We start from the raw sequence: 26,809 nt of genomic DNA, 5'->3' as shown, positions 1-26,809 counted from the left end.
CGACTGAGGCGACTTAGCAGCAGCAGCAGCAGCAGCATTTCTAACATTAACATCGAAATAGCTATCATTTTAAAGTATACACTGCAGCATTTAAAGCCAGTTTCATAAAGAAAAATGTCACATACTCTAGGAAGGTAGAATTTTAAGAAAAAATTATTCAGTGATAAGCCCAATCTTTAGTATTCATTCCATTCCATTCACAATGATCAAAAAGCAAAGTGAATTTTATTTTACTTCTTCAGTTCAGTTCAGTTCAGTTCAGTTCAGTTCAGTCGCTTAGTCGTCTCCGACTCTTTGCGACCCCATGAATTGCAGCACACCAGGCCTCCCTGTCCATCACCAACTCCCGGAGTTCACTCAAACTCATGTCTATCGAGTTGGTGATGCCATCCAGCCATTTCATCCTCTGTCGTCCCCTTCTCCTCCTGCCCCCAATCCCTCCCAGCATCAGGGTCTTTTCCAGTGAGTCAACTCTTCGCATCAGGTGGCCAAAGTACTGGAGTTTCAGCTTTAGCATCATTCCTTCCAAAGAAATCCCGGGACTGATCTCCTTCAGAATGGATTGGTTGAATCTCCTTAAGGGACTTACAAGAGTCTTCTCCAACATCACAGTTCAAAAGCATCAGTTCTTCGGTGCTCAGCTACCATTTTCTAGTTTCCAAAAGAAATTCACTCACACCAATAACAAAATGGTTATATTTTTGCTGAAAATAATTAAATTCACAGTGAGTTCAAATTGAAGATAAAATTCAAGTGCACATAATTGAAAACCCAAAAGAAAAATGAGTTTTATCTCTTTTTCACACACATACAGAAAAACAGAAATCAACAATAGCTAATGAGAGTACTGGCTCAGCACTAGTGAGAAGCCTAGCTCCTTTCCATCCTCCTCTCCCAGCACACATGGAACATATATTTTAACCTCAAAGTTACATGGAGCTCCAGGAAGAAAAATGACTACTAGATCTTCAGGGTAGGGTTGGGGTGAGAAGATGAAGTGAAATGGGCAAAGAGCATCTTCCGCCTGTCTCTCCTTTAAGCAATCTCTCCTACATGTCCCACAAAATGATGTCCATTTTGATGTAGACAATGGTTTCACACCTGCTCAAAAGAACTACCAGGCTTGCAGTCTTTTATCTGGATACATTACTGCTCTGAATAAAATTAGGACACTGAAATGTAATTAGCCCATTCTCTCTCTCATCTTGTTATAATAGAAAGGGTTGTTAAATAGAAACGAATATGAAGCGTACAACAGAGATAGAACAGAAGAATCATTGTGACCAACAGAAAAAGATGAAGTAAAGTAAATATGGTCCTTGGAGACAAGCACTTCAATGCTTAAAAAAAAAAAAAAATGGCTGAGGAATAAAGGTGAAGAGAGCAGGATAAAAACAAAAGGCAATCATTTATTTCTTTGCCTACTATATATCAAGAACTACACTAGGTTACAGAGTGCATAATGGCCAACAAGAGAGATCCTTGCCTTCATGAAATTTATATTCTAATGTATACTATGAGAACAATATAATCAAAATAACCTAAATAGCTGGTTGGAGGATCAGACTAGAATAAAATGCCCCCTTGATGTTTGTATTATCTAAAACAAAGCAAAATGAATTTTCAAAGTCTCACTAAACTTCAGGAAATATACAAATTTTCACTTATTTTCTATTCCCTTTAATTTTAGTTCTGCTACTATTAAAATTTCTTTAACCTCAGCAACTATAAAGGGGCTGATTTTAAAACAAAATATTATAGGAAGATGAATGGATTAGAGAAAGGTATGAGAAGAAAGAAGTTTAGATCTGCCAAGGACGTGGAGGAACTGGTACTTAGTACATTACTGGAGTTATGGGTGGAAATTCAACAAAATGTGGACAGAAGAACATTGCACATAGGGAAGAAGAGCATTTTTAAAAGCATTAAGGCCATTAATATTCACTTATTAATAAAATTTATGTAGATCAATCAAAAGATTATGGCATCTGGTCCCTTCACTTCATAGCAAATAGATGGGGAAACAATGGAAACAGTGACAGACTATTTTCTTGGGCTCCAGAATCACTGTAGATGGTGACTGAAGCCATGAAATTAAAAGATGCTTGCTCCTTGGAAGAAAAGCTATGACAAACCTAGCAGCATATTAAAAAGCAGAGACATTACTCTGCCGACAAAGGTCCATATGGTCAAAGCTATGATTTTTCCAGTAGTCATGTATGGATGTGAGAGTTGGAAAATAAAGCAAGCCAAGTGCTGAAGAACTGACGCTTTTGATCTGTGGTCTTGAAAACTCTTGAGAGTCCCTTGGACTGCAAGGAGATCAAACCAGTCAATATTAAAGGAAATCAACCCTGAGTATTCATTGGAAGGACTGATGCTGAAGCTGAAGCTCCAGTACTTTGGACTCCTGATGTAAAGAACTGACTCTTTAGAAAATACCCCGACACTGGGAAAGATTGAAGGCAGGAGCAGAAGACTGAAGGCAGGACGACAGAGGATGAGACAGTTGGATGGCATCACCAACAAGATGGACATGAGTTTGAGCAAGTTCAGGGAGTTGGTGATGGACAGGGAAGCCTAGCATGCTGCAGTCCATGGGGTCACGAAGAGTCGGACACGACTGAGTGACTTAACCGACTGAAGTGATCGAACATAGAACGATTATCTCTGGAAATACTTCCAAAAGACAAAAATAAATATTGTTATTTTTCAGTGTAGAGGGTTTGGTGAGGCAACACTGTGAGACCAAAAGAACACTGAAGTACATGCAAAAATGCATAGAATTTTATGCTAGTTCTTCCACTGAATAAGTTTAGAAATAGTAGACTCATAATGTCAATCTATGCTACCTACTAGCTCATTTGAAGAATTAAAAAGTATGTTTAAACACTTTGAAATCTGTTAAATACTATACAAATATAAAGTTAAGTCATTATGCTCAATCACCATCATTATACATGAGCTCAGGAAATGACGGTTAGAGGATTTTCACAAGGCACTTTACACTGGTTACTGATTCAGGAATAACTCCACAAAAATGCAGAAACAGATGCCCATTTAGTCATGCAGGAAACGCTACTGAGCATTCATTTTATACTCTATAATTAAGTTGTAACAATACCTACCTGTATAGGTTTGTCAGTTTTTCTGTGTCAATTTTTGGCCAAAATTATAGGGACAGGGAAGCCTGGCATGCTGCAGTCCATGAGGTCACCATGAGTCAGACAGCGCTGAGCAACTGAACTGAACTGAAACCACAAAATAGTCCCTTCTTTTAAATCAAACTGAAAAGTCCTGTTTAGATCTTACTTAAAACTGGGGCTATGGGGCAGCTGAATCATGTCTCCCAGGCAACAAAAACTGAGTCAAAGAAATTCCAATTCCTATCAGAGATCTCCAATACAGACTCTGTTCTCTGAATAAAGCAATGCAGATTCCTGGTTCCGCACAAGCGTTTTCCAGGTATGTTGCTAAACCAGGTGCTATTAGCTCTAGGGAACCAGACAAAAAGTTGCAATACCAATGATGATTTTTCAGTTTCTTACTTTCTGCCATAGAGCTACTCATTGGTTGGTTTTACATTCAAATGTAAAAAGTAATGTAAACCCCTATCCTTCTCTTGATTAAAAGATGTAATCAAGTAACGTCTCTACATTTCATTGTTTTAGATTATATACTATTTGCCCTAATACGTACTTTAAGTAGGATAGAAATATCTTTCTTCTGCTGTTATTCACAGTGGATTAACCATTCTCCTTTATTTCTCTTATTATGCCTCTGGTAGACTATCAACCTAAGATATCAAATTACTATCTACTAATTTTCTGCTTTTAGAATCTATCAATCAAAGATAAGGATTATGCACTCTATCTTTATTGGTAAAATTAAAATTTAATTGCATAAAATTAGGACAAACATGATATAACACCCCATAATTTGGGTAATTTTCCATATGTCAGAAATTACATTTTTGCTAAAGGACTGTCTGCTACTATTTTGGTAACAAACTTTCTGGATTCACTTTTAAATTCCTCTGCCAATTATGTATGATAATAACATTTCACTATTAAAGATTTAAATAATGATATTCATTTTGCTATAATGATATTGTGCTACTAAATATAGGGAGAAAATCATTAAAGAAAGTAAAACACTGAGCTACATTGCCAATAAAATTTTCACTTATCATCTCTGAACGTGAATCATCTCTAAAAGAAATAAAACAACTGCAGATGGTTTAAGCATAGTTTTATATTGAATCAATATAAATATCATAGAATCTTGACTTTAGAATTTCTTCTTGCCTTATTATTCCATGATTCATGCCTATGATTATTATAAAGAAAAACACTGATAAATAACATAGGAAACAATGTTTTCTAGTCCAAATATTTGGACTTATATAATCAACTGGCAGTGATTAACGAGAACTAAACAGTGAATTAACAAACAATCTATGAATGCAATTTTGCTATTTGTTTTATGGATATAATTAACTATCTATCCTTAAAGTAAAAAATTTAATGATCATATATCCTGTCATATTGTTTATATCTATATCTAAACATAGCAGAGATTTAAGTCTTTGCTCTTTTTCTCACAAGCTATGTATGGTTTGAAAATCCCTTAACCCTTGGGCTCTTACATTTCTGATTTGTAAGCAGAGAGAGGATCAAATGATATATACAATCCTCCCTACCTCTGGGATTCTACAATTTCATGATATATAATTTAAAGATGTGCTCAAAGCTTTTATCCTGCAAGATAAAATTCACAAGAGTCATCTCTCTTTTTCTTTCACTTTGATCAAAGATGACTAAAACGGATAAAAGTAATTTGTTAAATTCTTCATGATGACAAGGCATTCCATCAATTCTGACCTAGATGTCTATCAAATGCAACTTTTGATTTAGCAGTTTGTCAGTTAACATTCTTAACTACCATAAAGTGCTCATGAATGAAAATTTTCTAAGAGTGCATTCCACCCCAACCCTGCTTGTATTTTTAATCGCAATAACATATATGGGTCTTAGCAAGATTGTCCCATAACATGAATTAATTCTATAAATATGTTAAACAATGCATATTAAAGGAATGGATACAGTCAACTCTTTATCAGTAGCTCACTAGAAGACTATTTTCGAAATATGAATCAAAAATTTTCTGCTCTAAGACGCTTATGGTTGAACTTTACTCTGTACCACAAAAATCAACTGAGAGCTCAATGATGATATTTACAATATTAATCTTAATAAATAGCAGAGAGAGATACACAAGATAGGATAATTGTACTCTTTATTTTGTCATTTCACGCCATCAGAAAAATCTACTAAAACATAAGATAACATTATGACAGAGAATATGTTATTTTTCGAAACCATTAATAGCACTGCTAAACAAAAAGGGGAAATGGATAAACAGTCTTATGTGAGTTATAGCTATAAATTCTGACAAAATTTATACTAATTTAAACTTTCTGTACTGCTTCAAAATGACAAGCATTTACAAAAATGTTTTTAATGAACTCTGCCTCAGATGCTTTTGAACATTCTGACCAAGATTAAAAAAAGCATTCTGATGGGAAAAAACAGAATCACTACAAAGTTTTTATTTGCTATGACTTACTTATTCAATGCTATGGTTTTTCCAGTGGTCAGGTATGGATGTGAGAGTTGGACTGGGAAGAAAGCTGAGTGCTGAAGAATTGATGCTTTTGAACTGTGGTGTTGGAGAACACTCTTGAGAGGCCCTTGGACTGCAAGGAGATCCAACCAGTCCATTCTAAAGGAAATCGGCCCTGGGTGTTCTTTGGAAGGACTGATGCTGAGGCTGAAACTCCAGTACTTTGGTCACCTCATGTGAAGTGTTGACTCATTGGAAAAGACCCCGATGCTGGGAGGGATTGGGGGCAGGAGGAGAAGGGGAAGACAGAGCATGAGATGGCTTGATGGCATCACCGACTTGATGGACATGAGTCTGGGAGAACTCCGGGAGTTGCTGATGGACAGGGAGGCCTGGCGTGCTGCGATTGATGGGGTCGCAAAGAGTCGGACACAACTGAGAGACTGAACTAAACTGAACTGAACCTAGAGAATAAAAATATATATCTTCTAAAGTACAGGCGGTATAATTTTACTAGGATTTAGGGTAGCTTATAATTGTGCTAAATCATATAATATTTTTCTGGTAAATTTTTTAAATTAATGAAATTATAATAGATGAAATCAAAGCTTCATATACATTTAAGAATTGTTCATCTAGAAATACAGAGTGTCCTGAACGTAAAGTACTGTGAAATAAAATTCCAGGACCTTTGTTTTATTATAATATAAAAATGTAATACATCAGAGCATCAAGTGATAAACACTCTACTTCTATGACAGGGTTTTTCCTTAAGGTGTACTATCACAGATTATTCTTACTACCATGAAAGGAAGGAATTTAAGTCAATGTATCAGTTCAGTTCAGATCAGTCGTTCAATCATGTCCGACTCTTTGCGACCCCGTGAATCACAGCATGCCAGGCCTTCTTGTCCATCACCAATTCCCAGAGTTTACCCAAACCCATGTCCATCGAGTGAGTGATGCCATCCACCATCTCATCCTCTGTTGTCCCCTTCTCCTCCTGCCCCCAATTCCTCCCAGCATTAGGCTCTTTTCCAATGAGTCAACTCTTCGCATGAGGTGGCCAAAGTACTGGAGTTTTAGTTTCAGCATCAGTCCTTGCAATGAACATCCAGGACTAATCTCCTTTAGAATGGACTGGTTGGATCTCCTTGCAGTCCAAGGGACTCTCAAGAGGCTTCACCAACACCACAGTTCAAAAGCATCAATTCTTCAGTGCTCAGCTTTCTTCACAGTCCAACTCTCACATCCATACATGACCACTGGAAAAACCATAGCCTTGACAAGACCAACCTTGTTGGCAAAGTAATGTCTCTGCTTTTGAATATGCTATCTAGGTTGGTCATAATTTTCCTTCCAAGGAGTAAACATCTTTTAATTTCATGGCTCTAGTCACCATCTGCAGTGGTTTTGGAGCCCCAAAAAATAAAGTCTGACACTATTTCCACTGTTTCCCCATCTATTTCCCATGAAGTGATGGGACCAAATGCCATGATCTTCGTTTTCTGAATGTTGAGCATTAAGCCAACTTTTTCACTCTCCTCTTTCACTTTCATCAAGAGGCTTTTGAGTTCCTCTTCACTTTCTGCCATAAGGGTGGTGTCATCTGCATATCTGAGGTTATTGATATTTCTCTGACAGAATGTGGTCCACTGGAGAAGGGAATGGCAAACCACTTCAGTATTCTTGCTGTGAGAACCCCATGAACAGTATGAAAAGGTAAAATGATAGGATACTGAAAGAGGAACTCACCAGGTTGGGAGATGCCCAATATGCTACTGGAGATCAGTGGAGAAATAAGTCCAGAAAGAATGAAGGGATGGAGCCAAAGCAAAAACAATACCCAGCTGTGGATGTGACTGGTGATAGAAGCAAGGTCCGATGCTGTAAAGAGCAATACTGCATAGGAACCTGGAATGTCAGGTCCATGAATCAAGGCAAATTGGAAGTGGTCAAACAGGAGATGACAAGAGTGAATGTCAACATTCTAGGAGTCAGTGAACTAAAATGGACTGGAATGGGTGATTTTAACTCAGATGACCATTATATCTACTACTGTGGGCAGGAATCCTTTAGAAGAAATGGAGTACCCATCATGGTCAACAAAAGAGTCTGAAATGCAGTAATTGGATGCAATATCAACACGACAGAATGATCTCTATTCGTTTCCAAGGCAAACCATTCAATATCACAGTAATCCAAGTCTATGCCCCAACCCGTAACACTGAAGAACCTGAATTTGAACAGTTCTATGAAGACCTACAAGACCTTTTAGAACTAACACCCAAAAAAGATGTCCTTTTCATTATAGGGGACTGGAATGCAAAAGTAGGAAGTCAAGAAACACCTGGAGTAACAGGCAAATTGGGCCTTGGAGTAAGGAATGAAGCAGGGCAAAGGCTAACAGAGTTTTGCCAAGAGAATGCACTGGTCATAGCAAACACCCTCTTCCAACAACACAAGAGAAGACTCTACACATGGACATCACCAGATGGTCAACACCGAAATCAGATTGATTATATTCTTTGCAGCCAAAGATGGAGAAGCTCTATACAGTCAGCAAAAACAAGATCGGGAGCTAAGTGTGGCTCAGATCATGAACTCCTTATTACCAAATTCAGACTTAAATTGAAGAAAGTCGGGAAAACCACTAGACCATTCAGGTATGACCTAAATCAAATCCCATACAGTGGAAGTGAGGAATAGATAAGGGACTAGATCTGATAGAGTTCCTGATGAATTATGGACAGAAGTTCTTGACATTGTACAGGAGACAGGGTTCAAGAACATCTCCATGGAAAAGAAATGCAAAAAAGCAAAATGGTTTTTGGGGAGGCCTTACAAATAGCTGTGAAAAGAAGAGAAGTGAAACGCCAAGGAGAAAAGGAAAGATATAAGCATCTGAATGCAGAGTTCCAAAGAATAGCAAGAAGAGATAAGAAAGCCTTCCTCAACGATAAATGTAAAAAATAGAGGAAAACAATGCAATACGAAAGACTAGAGATCTCTTCAAGAAAATTAGAGATATCAAGGGAACATTTCATGCAAAGGTGGGCTCGGTAAAGGACAGAAATGGTATGGACCTAACAGAAGCAGAAGATATTATGAAGAGGTGGCAAGAATACACAATATAACTGTACAAAAAAGAGCTTCATGACCCAGATAATCACGATGGTGTGATCACTCACCTAGAGCCAGACATCCTGGAATGTGAAGTCAAGTGGGCCTTAGAAAGCATCACTACAAACAAAGCTAGTGGGGGTGATGGAATTCCAGTTAAGCTATTTCAAATCCTGAAAGATGATGCTGTGAAAGTGCTGCACTCAATATGCCAGCAAATTTGGAAAACTCAGAAGTGGCCACAGGACTGGAAAAGGTCAGTTTGCATTCCACTCCCAAAGAAAGGCAATGCCAAAGAATGCTCAAACTACCGCACAATTGCACTCATCTCACATGCTAGTAAAGTAATGCTCAAAATTCTCCAAGCCAGGCTTTAGCGGTACGTCAACCGTGACCTTCCAGATGTTCAAGCTGGTTTTAGAAAAGGCAAAGGAACCAAAGATCAAATTCCCAACATCTGCTGGATCATCAAAAAAGCAAGAGTTCCAGAAAAAAACATCTATTTCTGCTTTATTGACTATGCAAAAGCCTTTGACTGTGTGGATCACAATAAACTGTGGAAAATTCTGAAAGAGATGGGAATACCAGACCACCTGACCTGCCTCTTGAGAAACCTATATGCAGGTCAGGAAGCAACAGTTAGAACTGGACATGGAACAACAGACTGGTTCCAAATAGGAAAAGGAGTACATCAAGGCTGCATATTGTCACCCTGCTTATTTAACTTCTATGCAGAGTATATCATGAGAAACACTGGCTGGAAGAAGCACAAGCTGGAATCAAGATTGCCTGAGAAGTCAATGTATAAGTTTTTCTAAACCATTTTTCATTTCAAGTTATACTATAATTTGTAATGAATATAATTTTATATAGACATGTTCATACAAATGAAGAAGTTGATGACTACAGAGAAAGGATTTTTTTTTTTTAAGTTTGTGTTCAGATGTTATGGTGGTTATTACAGTAAGATAAATGTGAAGGAAAAAAAAGTAGAAAAGTTAGAGCAAAATAAGTGTATCAGGGTTAAACACACACATACACAAGCAACCACAAAAATCTTTTTCCCCATCTGGCTCCAGATTTCTCTTAGGAAGAGAATTTCTGATTAGAAAAATATCTTGATTCACTGCCTAGAGTTGCGAAGAGAAAATTCAACAGGCATAATCATTATATAAACACAGTAAGACAAACACTGCAAATTTCAAGTTGATTATATTTTGTTAAGAAATTTTGTATCTGTCCATGAGGAAACTGATGTTTTTAATTTTCTTATAATGGGGATATATCTGCATTCCTTTCTTATCCAAAATATGCTAGATATCATTAAAAAATAAATAATTTCCCATCTTTTCCATTTTCTAGAAAAGTTTCTATTTTTTGTTCCCTAAATGTTTATGCCTGGTATTGGGGTCAGAAGGTTTTTCTTTAAGAATTCAAATTTTTAGTAGATACGAACTGAACTAATCAGATTTTGTTTCTTTTTGAGACAGCATATTAATTTATTTCTTTCAATAAATTTGTCTATTGTATCTAAGTTGTTGACTTCTTTGGCATGAAGTTTGTCACAATAATTATATTATTATACTTTTAATGTGTGGAAAATAAAGATGTTGGCTTTTAAATAACTTATGTTGCATATAAGAAATTTTTTTGTTAATTGAAATATAAAAATTATTATTGCTGGTATATAAAAATATTGTTCAGTTTTGTTGCAAACATCCCTTATATATTTCAATGTGAGTTGTCTCTCTAACTTGATGAATCTACCTAGAAGTTCATCAACCTTACTAACTTTAAAAAATAACTAGCTATATGTTTCCTTATTCATTGCTTTTTGTTCCATTGAATTTAAATCTTTTTTCTAATGTAAACATTAAAAATAGCTGATTAAAGTAGATATTTAGGGAAAAAAATATAGGGAAAATATCACCAACTTTGTAACCAAGATGGATCTTGGGAAACCATAAACAAAAATGAAAAGCCAACATACAGAATGGGAAGAAAATATTGGCAAATGATACAACTGACATGCTTAATTTCCAAAATATAGAAACAGCTCAACACCAAAAAATCAAACAACTCAATCAAAAAATGGGCAGAAGACCTAAATAGACATTTCTCCAAAGAAAACATACAGATGGCCAACAGGAAAAAGAAAAGATGCTCAACATCACTAATTACCAAAGAAAGGCAAATCAAAACTACGAGGTAGTACCTCATACCAGTCAGAATGGCCATCATCAAAAAGTCTACCAAAAAAAAAAAAAAAAATGCTGTGTGTGGAGGAAAAGAAACCTTTCAACACTGTTGCTGGGAACGTAATTTGGTATAGCCATTATGGAGAAAAGTATGGAGCTTCCTTAAAAAGCTAAAACTAGAGCTACCATATGATCAGGAAAATAACTCCTGAACATATATCCAAAGAAAGCTCTAATTTGAAAAGATACATGCATCTCAATGTTCATAGCAACAATATTTACAATAGCCAAGACACGGAAGCAACCTACACGTCTGCTGACAGATGAATGGATAAAGGTTATGTGGCACATATACAACGGAATATTACTTAGCCATAAAAAATAAAATAATGCTATTTACAGCAACATGGATGGACCCAGAGATTATAAGTAAAGTAAGTCAGAGAAAGACAAAACTCATAGAATATTGCTTATATGTAGAATCTAAAAAAAAATAAATTATACAAAGGAACTCTTGTAAAACTGAAATACACTCACAGACATAGGAAACAAACTTTTGGTTACCAAGGGGATAAGGGATGGGAGGGATAAAATGGGAGCTTGGAATTAACATACACACACTAGTATACGTAAAATAGATAACCAACAAGGACCTGCTATATAGCACAGGAATGTATACTCAATACCTTATGATAACCTATACTGAAAAATAATACATATATATGTGTATGTGTAAGACTGAATAGACTGCTGTATACCTGAAACTAACACAACATAGTCAATCAACTATACTTCAATGAAAATAAATTAAAAAATAAAAAGCTGAAAAAAAATAAAATGTGTCACATCTAAAAGTAAAACACTCCTATATCATTTATCTTAATTCTGATCCTAATTAAAATGTAATGAAAAATATACAGCTCATACATCATTCAAAATATACAGTTGTTTCATCAACTAAAACAAAAATTTCTGAAGTTGAACAACAAAAAGTTATTTCAAGACCACTTGGTTTCCATTAACTAGGGAAAATCATTTTACAGTTGTTATGCTCTTTTATTTAATCCACATTCCATCACTAAATCTGTCAGTGATGAAATATTAGCACCATAGTCACTATATTCAAATTTTATTAACTTTAAAATTCTCACACTATGGATAATTATTTGAAAACTATTGTATAAAACCAAAACTAAGTCTCACAATTTTCTGGTTAATAGAAAATTTTACAGATTTTAAAGGATTTTTAACAGTCATAATTCCTTAATAGGTTTTTCCTTTAGGCCTCTACTAATAAAGATTAATGCATAAAATATTACCCAATCTAGGACTACCTGTAAAAACAGTCTAAGCCTCTGCCCACTACACTAAGACAGTGGAACTGTAGGACAGCAGGTTATTTTTTCTAACTCCTTCTTTCCAAATTTTCCTTCTTCTTAGTCTCTCTTACCTCTATATATGTAAAAAACAAACATCATCAAAGAAATGATTGCCCATTTGACTTCTATCACTCCTATAGAGTATAAGCCCCATGTAGACAGGATTCTTCTCTACTTTTGCTCATCATTAGAGTCCAGCATCTAACAAGGCACATCAGGAATAAACTGTGCAATGCATTTGTGGGATTAAATAAATGAATTAATTGATTAGGTAACGAAAATTAATGAGTCTCCTTCTCTCTCTCTCTCCTCCCCCCAATAAAAGCAGTTATGGGGAAGGAAAGTAAAATTTCTCCTTAAATTCTCTTTTCTCATGGAAAACTGAAAATTCTCTCCAAAAATAAATAAATAAATAAGAACAGAAACAAGCTATTCTGCAGACTTTGACAAAATAGTTTACATTAATACAAGATTCTTAAGATGCAAGCCAAAGAATGAAGAGATCCACTTTTGTTTTTTATGTCTAACTCCTACAATTTTCTAGCTAGGTATGTTAAATATTCCATAGAAATGTGTTTGGAACAGATAATTGCAGAAATATACAAAGAAGACTGATTACTGGAGGACCTCAAACATACAGCTCTCACTTGGATGCAGGGTGATTTTAAATAGCTTTTAGATTAAATAAATTTTTCCTTCTGAAACTCCTGAGATATAGTGGGAACAACTGGATTATAGAGGATTTTTTCAACCTAAACTTTGGAGAATATGACTGCAATTTTTATTTCTACAACACAGAAATTAAACTAACCAACTAAACCAAGACATTATGGAATTGAAACTCTTCGTCAGTGTTTCTAAGTTTGCTTTTCGTTTGAACACATACTTCCTAAATACATTCAATACTGCTGTGTTCCTCACTGCTTGACCCTATTATGTTTCACTTGGATACAAATATCACTAACTCATCCACAGTATGACATATTTTTTCTGGATTTCAAAAACTTGAAATTTGATCATTTACACTGTGTTCCCAGAATTAAGCCTGGTCTCCCTTGTGACTCAACTGTTTGTACCTGAAAAAAGTTTAATGAAAGCAAAAGGAAGATCTACTGTGTTCAAGGAATGGAATTTTCATCTATGTAAACGAGCTGAACTTCAAAGGAATGTAGCTGCTGATCTGGAGCTTAACAACACCAGACTTTTACAATGCGCTAGATTTCCTAAGCACTTAGATTTTCCCAGGTCCGCTGCTTCAGAAATTGTATTACCAATTTTTTCTTTTGCTTCTCTTAAGTATAACAAATAAAAATTACATATATTTAAGGTCTACAACAGAATCTAAAAATTAAAACAAGTGAATATTGCAGAAAAGAGGCAGATGACTTCCAGATACAGAGAACAAACTAGTGGTTACCAGTAGGGAGAAGAAATAGGGAAGGGGCAAGATAGGAGATGGGGTTTAAGACCTATAGACTGCTATGTATACAATCAATAAGCTACATGGACAAGATATATAGCCAGTATTTTATAATAACAATAAATGGAGAATAAACTTTAGAAAATCAGAAACTTTTATAACATAGTAAATCCACTATACCACAATAAAAGAAAGAAAAGTAGAAGACAATCTGATTAAAAAAAAAAAAATGTTCACAAGCACCTGAAGTTTAGGGATAGGTATCTTGGAGAGAATGAGGCTGAGGTATAGGAAGGCATTATTCTGTCTACAAAACCTATTTATAAAATTTAGTTTATAAAATTTAGATGTATAAAATTAGTTACTGAGCATACATAATACTCAAAACAAAGCAGTTACTCAAATTCTTCCAAACTTTGCATACTCTGTAAGCAATTCCAAAGTAGAGTTTATGCTCCTACTTTTTAAAAAAAATGCAAAGCACACCTCTGCACATTTGTTTTCATTATTTCTTACTAACATAAGTTCACTTCAATTTGTATTTGATAAAACCTCTGGTTGAGGTACGAGAACTGTTCTGAAAAGGTGCACTGAGATGGAAAACTCTCTTTCGGAACTTATTCCTACACTATAAAAACCTCACAGTATAGTTCCAACAGATAGGAATTGTTACAATCAATGAAAGCATGTACCCTGCAATGAATTTAATCTTCACAAAATAACTTGACTGGAAAACACAGTTCAGGAGGCCATGCTGAACAATGAATTTTATTTATAGAGACATAAAATGGCTAAGAGTACAACTATTATTTCTACTTCAGATATTATGACTTTATGTAACACCATTTTTCTACCTAGTGCTGAATGCGATTTTAAAATTGTCAAAGTCAAAATTACTTTAGAATACAAATCATCTCTATGAAATAGTTTATAGCATACTGAAGCCTTACGTAAACAGTTTTAATTACCTTACAAATATAGTAATATTGATTATTATATTCAATTAAGAACGATTGGGCATTTAAAACCTTTACTGTTAAGACATAAGTAGAACAATTGTGAAATCATGAAGATAATAAACATATAAAAAATTTTTGCAAGGTGACCTCAATATACAGGAGTCTGTTTTTCCTCACAAATATACATATTATGATTTACTTTATAAATAAAGTTGTGTGAGGAGGCCTTACAAAAAGCTGAGAAGAGAAGTGGAAGTCAAAAGAGAAAAGGAAGATACACCCATCTGAATGCAGAGCTCTAAAGAATAGAAAGGAGAGATAAGAAAGCCTTCCTCAGTGAACAATGCAAAGCAAATAGAGGAAAACAACAGAAAAGAAAAGACTAGAGATCTCTTTAAGAAAATTACAGATACCAAGGGAACATTTCATGCAAAGATAATCATAATAAAGAACAGAAAAGGTACAGACCTAACAGAAGCAGAAGATATTAAGAAGAGGTGATAAGAATACACAGAACTGTACAAAAAAGATTTTAATGACCCAGATAACCACAACGGGGTGATCACTCACCTAGAGCAGACATCCTGGAGTGTGAAGTCAAATGGGAAGCATCACTTAGGAACATCACTACAAACAAAGCTAGTGGAGGTGATGGAATTCCAGCTCAGTTATCTCTAATCCTAAAAGATGATGCTGTTAAAGTGCTGCACTCAATATGCCAGCAAATTTGGAAAACTCAGCAGTGGCCACAGGACTGGAAAAGGTCAGTTTTCATTCCAATCCCAAATAAAGGCAATGCCAAATAATGTTCAAACTACTGCACAATTGCACTCATTTCACATGCTAGCAAGGTCATGCTCAAAATCCTTCAAGTGAGGCTTCAACAGTACATGAACTAAGAACTTCCAGATGTACAAGCTGAATTTAGAAAAGGCAGAGGAACCAGAGATCAAATTCCCAACATTTACTGGATCATAGAAAAAGCAAGAGAAAGCCATAATAACATTTATTTCTGCTTCATTGACTACATTAAAGCCTCTGCCTGTGTGGATCACAACAAATTGTGGAAAATTCTTCAAAAGATGGGACTACCAGATCACCTTACCTGTCTCCCGTGAAACCTGGATACAGGTGAAGAAGCAATAGAACCAGACATGGAACAACAGACTGGTTCCAAATTGGGAAAGGAGTACATCAAGATTTATATTGTCACCCTGCTTATTTAACTTATATGCAGAGTACATCATGAGAAATGCCAGGCTGGATGAAGCACAAGCTGGAATCAAGTCTGCCAGGAGAAATATCAGTAACCTCAGATATGCAGATGACACCACCCTTATGGCAGAAAGCAAAGAAACTAAAGAACCTCTTGATGAAAGTGAAAGAGGAGAGTCAAAAACCTGGCTTAAAACTCAACATTCACAAAACTAGGATCATGACATCCAGCTGCATCACTTCATGGGATACTTGAGGAAACAGTGGAAACAGTGACAGAGTTTATTTTCTTGGGCGCCAAAATCATTGTGGATGGTGACTTCAGACATGAAATTAAAAGATGCTTGCTCCTTGGAAGAAAAGTTATGACCAATCTTGACAGCGTATTAAAAAGCAGAGATATTTGCCGACAAAGGTCTGTATGGTCAAAGCTATGTTTTTTTCAGTAGTCACGTATGGATGTGAGAGTTGGACAATAAATAAGGCAGAGTGCCAAAGAATTGATACTTTTGGAGTGTGGTGTTGGAGAAGACTCTTGAGAGTCCCCTGGACTGCAAGGAGGTCAAACCAATCAATCCTAAAGGAAATCAAACCTGAATATTCATTGGAAGACTGATGCTGAAGCTGAAACTCCAATACTTTGACTACCTAAAAAAGAGCTGACTCATTGGAAAAGACCCTGATGCTGGGAAAGACTGAAGGCAGGAGGAGAAGGGAATGACAGAGGATGAGATGGTTGGATAGCATCACTCACCCGATGGACATGAGTTTGCACAAGCTCTGGGAGGAGTTTAAGCAAGCTCCAGAAGATGGTTCCAGACAGGGAAGGCTGGCGTGCTGCAGTACACTGGGTCACAAAGAGTAGACATGACTGAGTGAGTGAACAAATAAATAATTGAGTGAACTGTAGTTTTTTAAATAAATATACCTGTATACCAAACATACAATTTTGTTTACCAATACTAACCTTGTATTCATATTGCATTATCATATTTCTAGAAAGATTACTGGAATATATATACATATCATAAAATTTGACTAGTCCAGATACTAGTCATTATAACAATATAATGGATACTAGTCCATTATAGCAATAATGAACACCTTGAAATACTATCATAGTATTTCAACTCTAAAACTGACAGTTACTAAAGCTGGAAATATCTCCTAAAGAATAGTAACAATGAATTTAGTAACTGTCAGGACTAAGGTGCAAAGTCAAGAAATGAAAAACATATATGTCACTTTTTGTTAATGGGCATGAAAAATTCCTAAGGAACTGAAAATAGATACAACTGAAGAAAACCTCAGGCCAGAGGAGAAGCACTGAAGGTGCAAGAAGCACACAGAATTCAACTCAGGAAGTTGTTGTTTGAGCTAGGACAATTAGGTACCACCATTTCTTTCTTGAAGAAACCACCTAAGTCTGTGCCCTGTGCTGGGTCAGATGTGGGCGTGGGGAGGTGACAAGAACAGAGCAAAAGTCGACAACCTTGGACAATGACACAAGAGAGTGTCTCAGATGTCTAGTGAAACACTGTATGTGAAGACTCAAAGCCCAAGAGTCCCATTTACTGGCACATATTAACAGCCTTTCCTTCCTACTGGAGAGCACGTTCAAAGAGTAGTTCAGAGCCCTAACAGCAGCAGCCCCTCCCCTGGCCCAGGAGGGCTGTTTCAGCACAGACTCTCCAGAGTCTAACAATTGTGTGACCATGGGTCCTAGTATTGCCAGCACTTTGATCTGGATCTATAGTTCTGATGTCCCATCCAATTTAGTATTTATTTTGAAAACAGCAGCCAAGTTTGAAAGATAGATCATTTAATCTATTTAGCAAGAAATCTCAATTACAAAAATGAACACAAAATCAAGTACTGACAAACATTTGAGGAAAGACAATTAAAAGGATATCTTAAAAAACCAACTCATAACCAAATAAGCAAAAGCATCATTCAGAATCATAGTTTAAAATCAGAATACTTAATGTCCTAAGACAGATAAGCTAACACCTACAAAATCCTATAAAATGTAGGATCAAATGAAAACAGAAATTTATGAAAAATAAAAACAGAGATAGAACTAACTTCTCAGACTGTAAATCAAAAACATAAATACATGGTTTGAATAGGAGAAAGAAAGTTTTTGCATGATTAGGCTGGAAAAGAGCCAAATTATGCTCCAAGATCTTACAACAGAATCATAAAAAGAGTTAGAAGATACTAAAAGAATAGGTAATTTAGAAGCTAGAAGATCCAACATTAGTTAGTAAAAAACAAAAGAAGCTGCATGCATGCTAAAGTCTCTTCAGTCGTGTTGGACTCTTTGTGACCCTATGGACTGTAGCCCACCAGGCTCTTTCTGTCCAGGGATTCTCCAGGCAAGGATACTGGAGTGGGTTGCCATACCCTCCTCCAGGGGATCTTCTCAACCCAGGGATAAAACCCACATCTCTCATGTCTCCTGCACTGGCAGGCAGGATCTTTACCACTAGTGCCACCTGCAAGAAGCTGTTGGAGAGGGCAATATAAGAAGATATAACTGCTGGGAATTTCTGAGAATGAAAGAAAGGCATATGAACTCAAACTGAAGGGCTCAGCTAGATCCAAACAGAACAAATAAATAAAACCATCATATCTATTCAAATCAGTGAAAATTAAGGACAAAGAAAAATCCTGAATGATTACAACAAAAGGAAAAAATTACATACAGAGGAATGCTGAATACTGGCATGAGAAGACCAGTAAGCAATGTGAAAGATAAAGAGATTTTAAAAGCAGGTACAGAAGACAGATTACTTATAAAAAGATGACAATTAATCTGAAGACCAAATTATCAGCAATGGCAATGGAAGTCTGAAGCTAAGACTTTAGAGTGCTAAGAGAAATTAAATACCAAATAAAATGATACAGCCAGCAAAACTATAATGACACTGTAAGGATGGAATTAAGATTTGGCACGCATTTCACAGGTGAGCAAGGTACTGCCCCAAATCCTTCAAGTCAGGCTTCAACAGTATGTGAACTGAGAACTTTCAGATGGACAAGTTGGATTTAGAAAAGGCAGAGGAACAAGATAGCAAATTGTCAACATCTGTTGGATCACAGAAAAACCAAGATAATTCCAGAAAAACATCGACTTCTGCTTCACTGCCTATGCCAAAGCCTTTGACTGTGTTCAGTTCAGTTGCTCAGTCATGTCCGACTCTTTGGGACCCCATAAATCGCAGCACACCAGGCCTCCCTGTCCATCACTATCTCCCGGAGTTCACTCAAACTCATGTCCATAGAGTCGGTGATGCCATCCAGCCATTTCATCCTCTGTAGTCCCCTTTTCCTCCTGCCCCCAATCCCTCCCAGCATCAGAGTCTTTTCCAATGAGTCAACTCTTCATGTGAGGTGGCCAAAGAACTTGAGTTTCAGCCTTAGCATCATTCCTTCCAAAGAACACCCAGGGCTGATCTCCTTTAGAATGGACTGGTTGGATCTCCTTGCAGTCCAAGGGACTCTCAAGAGTCTTCTCCAACACCACAGTTCAAAAGTATCAATTCTTCGGTGCTCAGCTTTCTTCACAGTCCAACTCTCACATCCATACATGACCACTGGAAAAACCAAAGCCTTGACTAGATGGACCTTTGTTGGCAAAGTAATGTCTCTGCTTTTCAATATGCTATCTAGGTTGGTCATAGCTTTCCTTCCAAGGAGTAAGCGTCTTTTAATTTCATGGCTGCAGTCACCATCTGCAGTGATTTTGAAGCCCAGAAAAATAAAGTCTGACACTGTTTCCACTGTTTCCCCATCTATTTGCCATGAAGTGATGGGACCAGATGCCATGATCTTAGTTTTCTGAATGTTGAGCTTTAAGCCAACTTTTTTATTCTCCTCTTTCACTTTCATCAAGGGGATTACAATAAACTGTGGAACATTCTTCAAGACATGGGAATACCAGACCACCTCACCTGCATCCTGAGAAACCTATGTGAGGTCAAGAAGCGACAGTTAGAACCATGTATGGAACAACTGAGTGGTTCAGAATTGAGAAAAGGGTATGACAAGGCTGTTTATTGTCACCCTGTTTATTTAACTTATACAAAGAGCACATCATGAGAAATGTTAGCCTGGATGAATCACAAACTAGAATCAAGACTGCTGGGAGAAATATCAACCACCTCAGACATGTAGATGATAGCACTCTAATGGCAGAAAGCAAAGAGGAACTAAAGAGCCTCTTGATGAAGGTGAAAGAGGAGAGTGAAAAGGCTGGCTTAAACCTCAACATTCAAAAAACTAAGTAATGGTATCTAGTCCCACCACTTCAAGGCAAATAGATGGGGAAAAACTGGAAACAGTGGCAGATTTTATTTTCTTGGACTCCAAAATCATTGTGGATGGTGACTTCAGCCCTGAAATTAAAAGATGCTCGCTCCATGGAAGAAAAGCTATGACCAACCTAGACAGCGTATTAAAAAGCAAAGACATCACTTTGCCAACAAACGTCTGTATAGTCAAAGCTATGCATTTTCCAGTAGTCATGCATGGATGTGAGAGTTGAACCATAAAGAAAGCTGAGAGCTGAAGAACCGATGCTTTCAAATTGTGGTGCTGGAGAAGACTCTTAAGAGGCCCTTGTACAGACCAGTCTTTTGGACTCTGTGGGAGAGGGAGAGGGTGGGATGATTTGGGAGAAGGGCATTGAAATATGTATAATATCATATATGAAACTAGTCGCCAGTCCAGGTTCGATGCACGATACTGGATGCTTGGGGCAGGTGCACTGGGACGACCCAGAGGGATGGTATGGGGAGGGAGGAGGGAGGAGGATTCAGGATGGGGAACACGTGTATACCTGTGGCAGATTCATTTTGATATATGGCAAAACCAATACAATATTGTAAAGTTAAAAAATAAAATAAAAATTTTAAAAAAGAGGAAAAAACAGTAAGGAAGGAAAACAAAGGAATAAATGTACAAAAAATAATAGGTTTTTAAAAATTAAAAAAAGAAAAAAATAACAGAAGAAGAAAGAAAAAAGGGGGGAAAAGGAAAACTTCACATAACTGCAAAAGCCCAATGTAGAGGCAGAGGTTTATAACAACAATGAAAAGTGTGACTGAATATACACATATACCCATAAGCAAAATCAAAACAGTCCAACAACAACAATAACAAAAAAAGAGGCCCTTGGACAACAAGGAGATCCAACAAGCCCATCCTAAAGAAAATCAGTCCTGAATATTCAATGGAAGGACTGATGGTGAAGCTGAAGCTGGCCAATACTTTGGCCACCTGATCTGAAGAGCAGAGTCATTGGAAAAGAACCTGATGCTGGGATTTATTGTGGGTGGGAGTAGAAGGAAATGACAGAAGATGAGATGGTTACATGGCATCATCAACTCAATGGACATCAGCATGAGCAAACTCTGGGAGATAGTGAAGGACACGGAAGTCTGGCGTGCTGCATTCCATGAGGTCACAAAGAACGGGGCATGACTTAGTAACTGAACAACAACGACAAAGATTTTTTATATATTTTTTAAAGTTAATTTGTTTCAAATTAAGCTGCTAACAATCTTTCCCAAATCATCATCTCTTCTATTTGTTTTCATCTCAGTGCTAGTGCTAGTTGTGCTACTTGTGCTAAGTCGCTTTCAGTCGTGTCCGACTCTTTGCAACCCCATGGACTATAGCCCACCAGGACGATAGGCTCCTCTGTCCATGGGATTCTCCAGGCAAGAGTACTGGAGTGGGTTGCCATTTCCTTCTCCAGGGGATCTTCCTGACCCAGGGATCAAACCTGCGTCTCCTATGTCTCCTGCACTGGCTTGGGTTCTTTACCGCTAGCACCGCCTGGGGAAAGCTTTCATCTCGGTAATGGCAAATCTCCTGACAGTTGTTTGGACCTAAATCTCTTAAGTCATCCTTGGCTTCTCCCTTGTCTCACATCCTACATCAGGATGCCACAGTCCATCAGCTAGCTTTACCTTCAAAAAATGCCTTGACTTCTTGCCACCTTCATTGTCAATACTCTGCACCAAGCTACCATTTTCTCTCACTGATATCACAATAACCTATTGATTCTACATCTGCTGTTCCCCAGTCTATAATGTACAAAGTGAACCTGCTAAAACAGATCATATCAACTATCATTTCAGAACCCTCTAAGAACCTTCCATCTCACTGTGAAGCATGACCTACAGAGAAAAGTGTCATCAAGATGTACACTACATCTCTGGGCACATATACTAATCTGCAAATCATTCTTTCTCTTAGAGCCTTACTTGTTTCTCTCATGTACCTTGAACTTGCTAGTCTCTCTTGCAAAATCTGTTCCCTGTGTCTGCAGTGTTTTTTCATTATATACCTTCATATTCTCTTAGTTCTTTTGGTCTGATTCAAAAGTTCCTTGACCCTCCTATCTAAAATTTCATATCACATTTTTCTGCTTTATTATACTGCTACACAATGTAACATACTACATACAACATGTTTTATGTTTTATCTTCCTTATTGCCTGTCTCCCTTCCTAGAATCTTAGTTCCATGAGAGCAGAGATTTTTGCATATATTACTTTATGCCCAGCACACAATATGAACTAGTTTGAATGAATAAATGAAAGTATTTACCACTAAAGTGCTCTTATCACAGCATTTATCACTAAAGGGGTTTCTAAATGATACACTTGAAGAAGAAGAAAAGTGATGGTAGAAGGAATGTCTGAAATGTAAAAAAAAAAACTAAAGAAAATAATAATTAATGGTGAATCTAAACAGCAATTTATTGCATAAGATAATATGTAAGGTTAAACAAAAGTAAAGAAAGCTAAAGCATTGTTTGGGAGAGCAAAGATCTTGATGAAATATAAATTTTATTAAGTAAATGTGTGTGTAGCAACACCAAAGGTATTTTATAAAAATGTAAGAATAGCTTGCACACCAGTAAAGCAAACAGATGAAGTAGGCTCAGGGGTAGAAGACAGTGTGAAGGCCCTGAATCATTTCCCAAAAAAAGAAAAAAAACAAAGAAATACAGAAAATTGAAAACAACAGAAAATACAGATTTTGCAATCCGGTTATAAACATAAAATCCACCTAGTTCCTGAATATGTTAGCAACAAAAGGCAACAAATAAAAGCATATGGTCAGAAAACAGTTGAAAGTAGAAGAATGAAGAATGATATACCAGATAAATTCTAACCAAAAAAAAAAATGGCTGCTATACCTGAAACACACAAGTTAAGAGGGTCATTATAGCATGATAAATGGTTCAGTTTAACCGACAGCTATAATTGGTGGACACATAACAGTATTGATTCAAAAATTATTACATAAAAATTGAACAGACCATGAGGAGTAATTATAAAATATATCACTACAGTGGGAATTTTTGACACACTACTCAAAGTAATTAATACATTAAGCAAGATAAAAAAGACATGAAAATTTCATTAATAAGCTAATTAATCTAGCTGATATTGGTAGAGCATTACATACAACTACTGGCAAATACATATTTTTAAGTGTTAATGGAATATTTATAAAAACAGTAAGTATTCAGCTTTAAATCAAACCTCAAGAGATTTCCAAAAATGAGCAACAGATAGATCAAATTTCTAGACTACAAAATTTAAAACTCAATCACCAAAAAACTGTACAAATTTTAATAAGGCTATAAACATTTATGAAACTTAAACAGAATTTTTAAAAACTTATAGGTCTAAGAAGATATTATAAGGTAAATTAGGATATATTTAAAACTGAATGATACTGAAAACACTATAAGCAGAGAGAAGTAGCATAATAGCTTAAACTACTGTCTAAGCCACTGAGATTTCAAAATTGTTTACAGATAGAGCAATAGCTGATTAAAGTCTGTTAACAAAGACTAATAAGAACAAGTTCAAGAATATTACAGGGTAAGTGAAGTGAATGTCTCTCACTCATGTCTGATCCTTTGCAACCCCATGGACTATAGATTTCCAGGCTCCTCTGTCCATGAAATTCTCCAGGCAAGAATACTGGAGTGGGTGTCCATTCCCTTCTCCAGGGGATCTTCCCAACCCAAGGATCAAATCTAGATCTTCTCCATTACAGGCGGATTCTTTACCAGCTGAGCTACTAGGGAAGCCCATTACAGGGTAATCTCATCCATAAATATATGTGCAGCATCCACTTAAATAATATCATAGATAAAGAGTAGGACACGACTGAGTGACTGAACTGAGCTGAACTGTAAAGAGCAGTGGCAGCACCAAGTCCAGGACACTAGACAGTCAGAGAACTCTTGACGCCAAGGGGTATTAGTGAGAACTCCCATGAATGCCTCCATCCAAATCCAAGATCTGGCACCACCCATCTGCCTGCAGCACCCAGTGCTGGATGCCTCACGCAAGCACAAGTGACACAGGGACACAAATGCAATCAGCAGCAGACAGGCTGCACAGACACCACAAAACACACCATCTCACATGACCCTATCCATCAGAGGAAAAGAACTCACCTCCTCCCACCAGAATGCAAGCCGAAGTCGCTCCCAACACAAAGCCTATACAACACACCAGCGCAGAGACCAAAAGCAAGAAGTACAACCCTACATCCTGGGGAAAGGAGACCTCAAACCCAGCGAGTTAGACAAAATGAAAGACAGGGAAATACCATGCAGGTGAAGGAACAAGGCAAAAATCCAAAAAACCAAGTAAACAAAGAGAAAATAGACAAACTATCTGAAAAAGAATTCAGAGCAATGTAGTAAAGATGATGCAAAATCTCAAAAACAGAATGAAGAAAATACAAGAAACTTTTAACACATTTTACAAAGACCTAGAAGAAATAAAGAATAAACAATGACAACACAATTACTGAAATTAAAAATACTCTAGAAGGAATCAATAGGAGAATAATTGAGGCAGAACAGACAAGTGACCTGGAAGATAGAATGGTGGAAATAACTGCTGAAGAGCAGTATAAAGAAAAAATAATGAGAAGAAATTAAGATAGTCTCAGAGATCTCTAGGATAATAATTGTGAAAAGCAAAACAATAAAACTTCTATAAAAATTATTTAAGAACTATGATAAGGAATGAATTCTTAAATAGGATGCTAAAAGCAGTAACTGTAGGGAAAATAATAAATTTGATATCAAAATGAAAAAGTTAGATCCATCAATACAAATCATTAAGAACGTGAAAGTGTAATCATAGATTTATTTACATTATGTATAACTATAAAATATATCTAATATACCAAACACTACTAAAACTCAATAATTAAAAGATAAATATACAAGTTATATTAAAAGGCAGTTTACAACAGAGTATCTAAATAGTCAAAAAATATATGCAAAGGTATTAAACTTCACTGGTGGTGGTGTTCAGTCACTAAGTCATAGCTGATTCTTTGTGAACACTTGAACTGTAGCCCACCATGCTCCTCTGTCCATGGGATTTTCCAGGCAAGAATACTGGAGTGGATTGCTGTTTCCTTCTCCAGATTAAGCTTCATTAGCCATCAGGAAAATGTGTATTAAAGACTCGATGTAATACTCCTAAAGACTAATGGCTAAAATGAGAAAAAAAAATGATGCTATGGTTTTTCCAGTAGTCATGTATGGATGTGAGAGTTGGACCTTAAAGAAGGCTGAGCACCAAAGAATTGATGCTCTTGAACTGTGATACTGTAGAAGACTTTTGAGAGTCCCTTGGACTGCAAGGAGATCCAACCCATCCATCCTAAAGGAAATCAGTCCTGAATATTCACTGGAAGGACTGATGCTGAAGCTGAAGTTCTAGTACTTTGGCCACCTGATGCAAAGAGATGACTCACTGAAAAAGACCCTGATGCTGGGAAAGACTGAAGGCAGGAGGAGGAGGGGACGACAGAGGATGAGATGGTTGGAAGGCATCACCAACTCAATGGACATGAGATTAAGCAAGCTCTGGGAGATGACAAAGGACAGAGAAGCCTGGACTGCTCCAGTCCATGGGTCACAAAGAGTTGGACATGGCTAAGTGACTGAACAACAACAACTTCAACACTATTCATAAAAGCACTAAACTAGAAACAACCTAAATTTCCATCAGTAGTCAAATGGATAAAGAAAGTGTGATATATTATATTGAAAATGAACTAATTACTGCTACTTGCAGCAACATAGATGACAGCCTACAAATTAAGAGGTTGAGAGAAAGAAGCCAGACACAAAACAGAACCCACCATATTCAATTTTTATAAAAGTTGAAACAGTGAAAATAAACCAATGGTGTCAAAAACCAGAACAGTGGCTACTTTGGGGCAAAAGAAGTAGGGGGTTAAGGATGCTTGTAATGTTCTGTTTCTTCATTTGATAATGGTTATATGGGTGTTTATAAAAAACCTTTGAGATATAAAGTAATGATTTTGTACTTTCTATAATGTTTTAATAAATGTTTTTATTATAAAAAGTACATGGCGTGGAAGTTACTGATTATAATCAGATAAATGTTTGTCCTCTGAAATTATAAATTTAATATTTCTGTTATTGCTTTGTAATAGTAATATACTTATAACAAAAATTACATCTATGATCCCTAAAATGCTAACAGATACACTGAAGCTATGATGGGAAAATTTAGCTTTATATGTAAAGAGGCTTTTAAAATATGTTTTCAATATCCTAATATTTCCTAGGATTTCACATTTCATTACATTTCCTCAAAATACAAATCACTCTGCAGTGAAGAATAATCTGCATATATAATCTTGAATTCAGACAATGAAACCTTCTAGCAACATCAAATAATATTTTAAGAGAATCGTAACATATTCAGGTAACCAATGCTGACTCTACAAAGTACGCTACAAAAAAATCAATTTTTATCACTCGAAATCTATTGCAATTAGAGAGCAATGCCAAGTCACT

At 36.4% G+C, this 26,809-nt stretch overlaps 1 protein-coding gene across 1 annotated transcript in view; it reads right to left on the bottom strand.

Moving 5' to 3' along the window:
• The window catches only part of STPG2 (sperm tail PG-rich repeat containing 2), a 626,162-nt gene that overhangs the window by 319,950 nt on the left and 279,403 nt on the right, over window positions 1-26,809 (bottom strand). The window lies entirely within an intron of this gene.

The sequence above is a fragment of the Bos indicus x Bos taurus genome, chromosome 6, assembly GCF_003369695.1.
Source record: "Bos indicus x Bos taurus breed Angus x Brahman F1 hybrid chromosome 6, Bos_hybrid_MaternalHap_v2.0, whole genome shotgun sequence".
NCBI classification, from domain to species: Eukaryota; Metazoa; Chordata; class Mammalia; order Artiodactyla; family Bovidae; genus Bos; species Bos indicus x Bos taurus.
The sequence above is the reverse complement of the archived record's forward strand: the minus strand, read 5'-3'. Positions and strand labels throughout refer to the sequence as shown.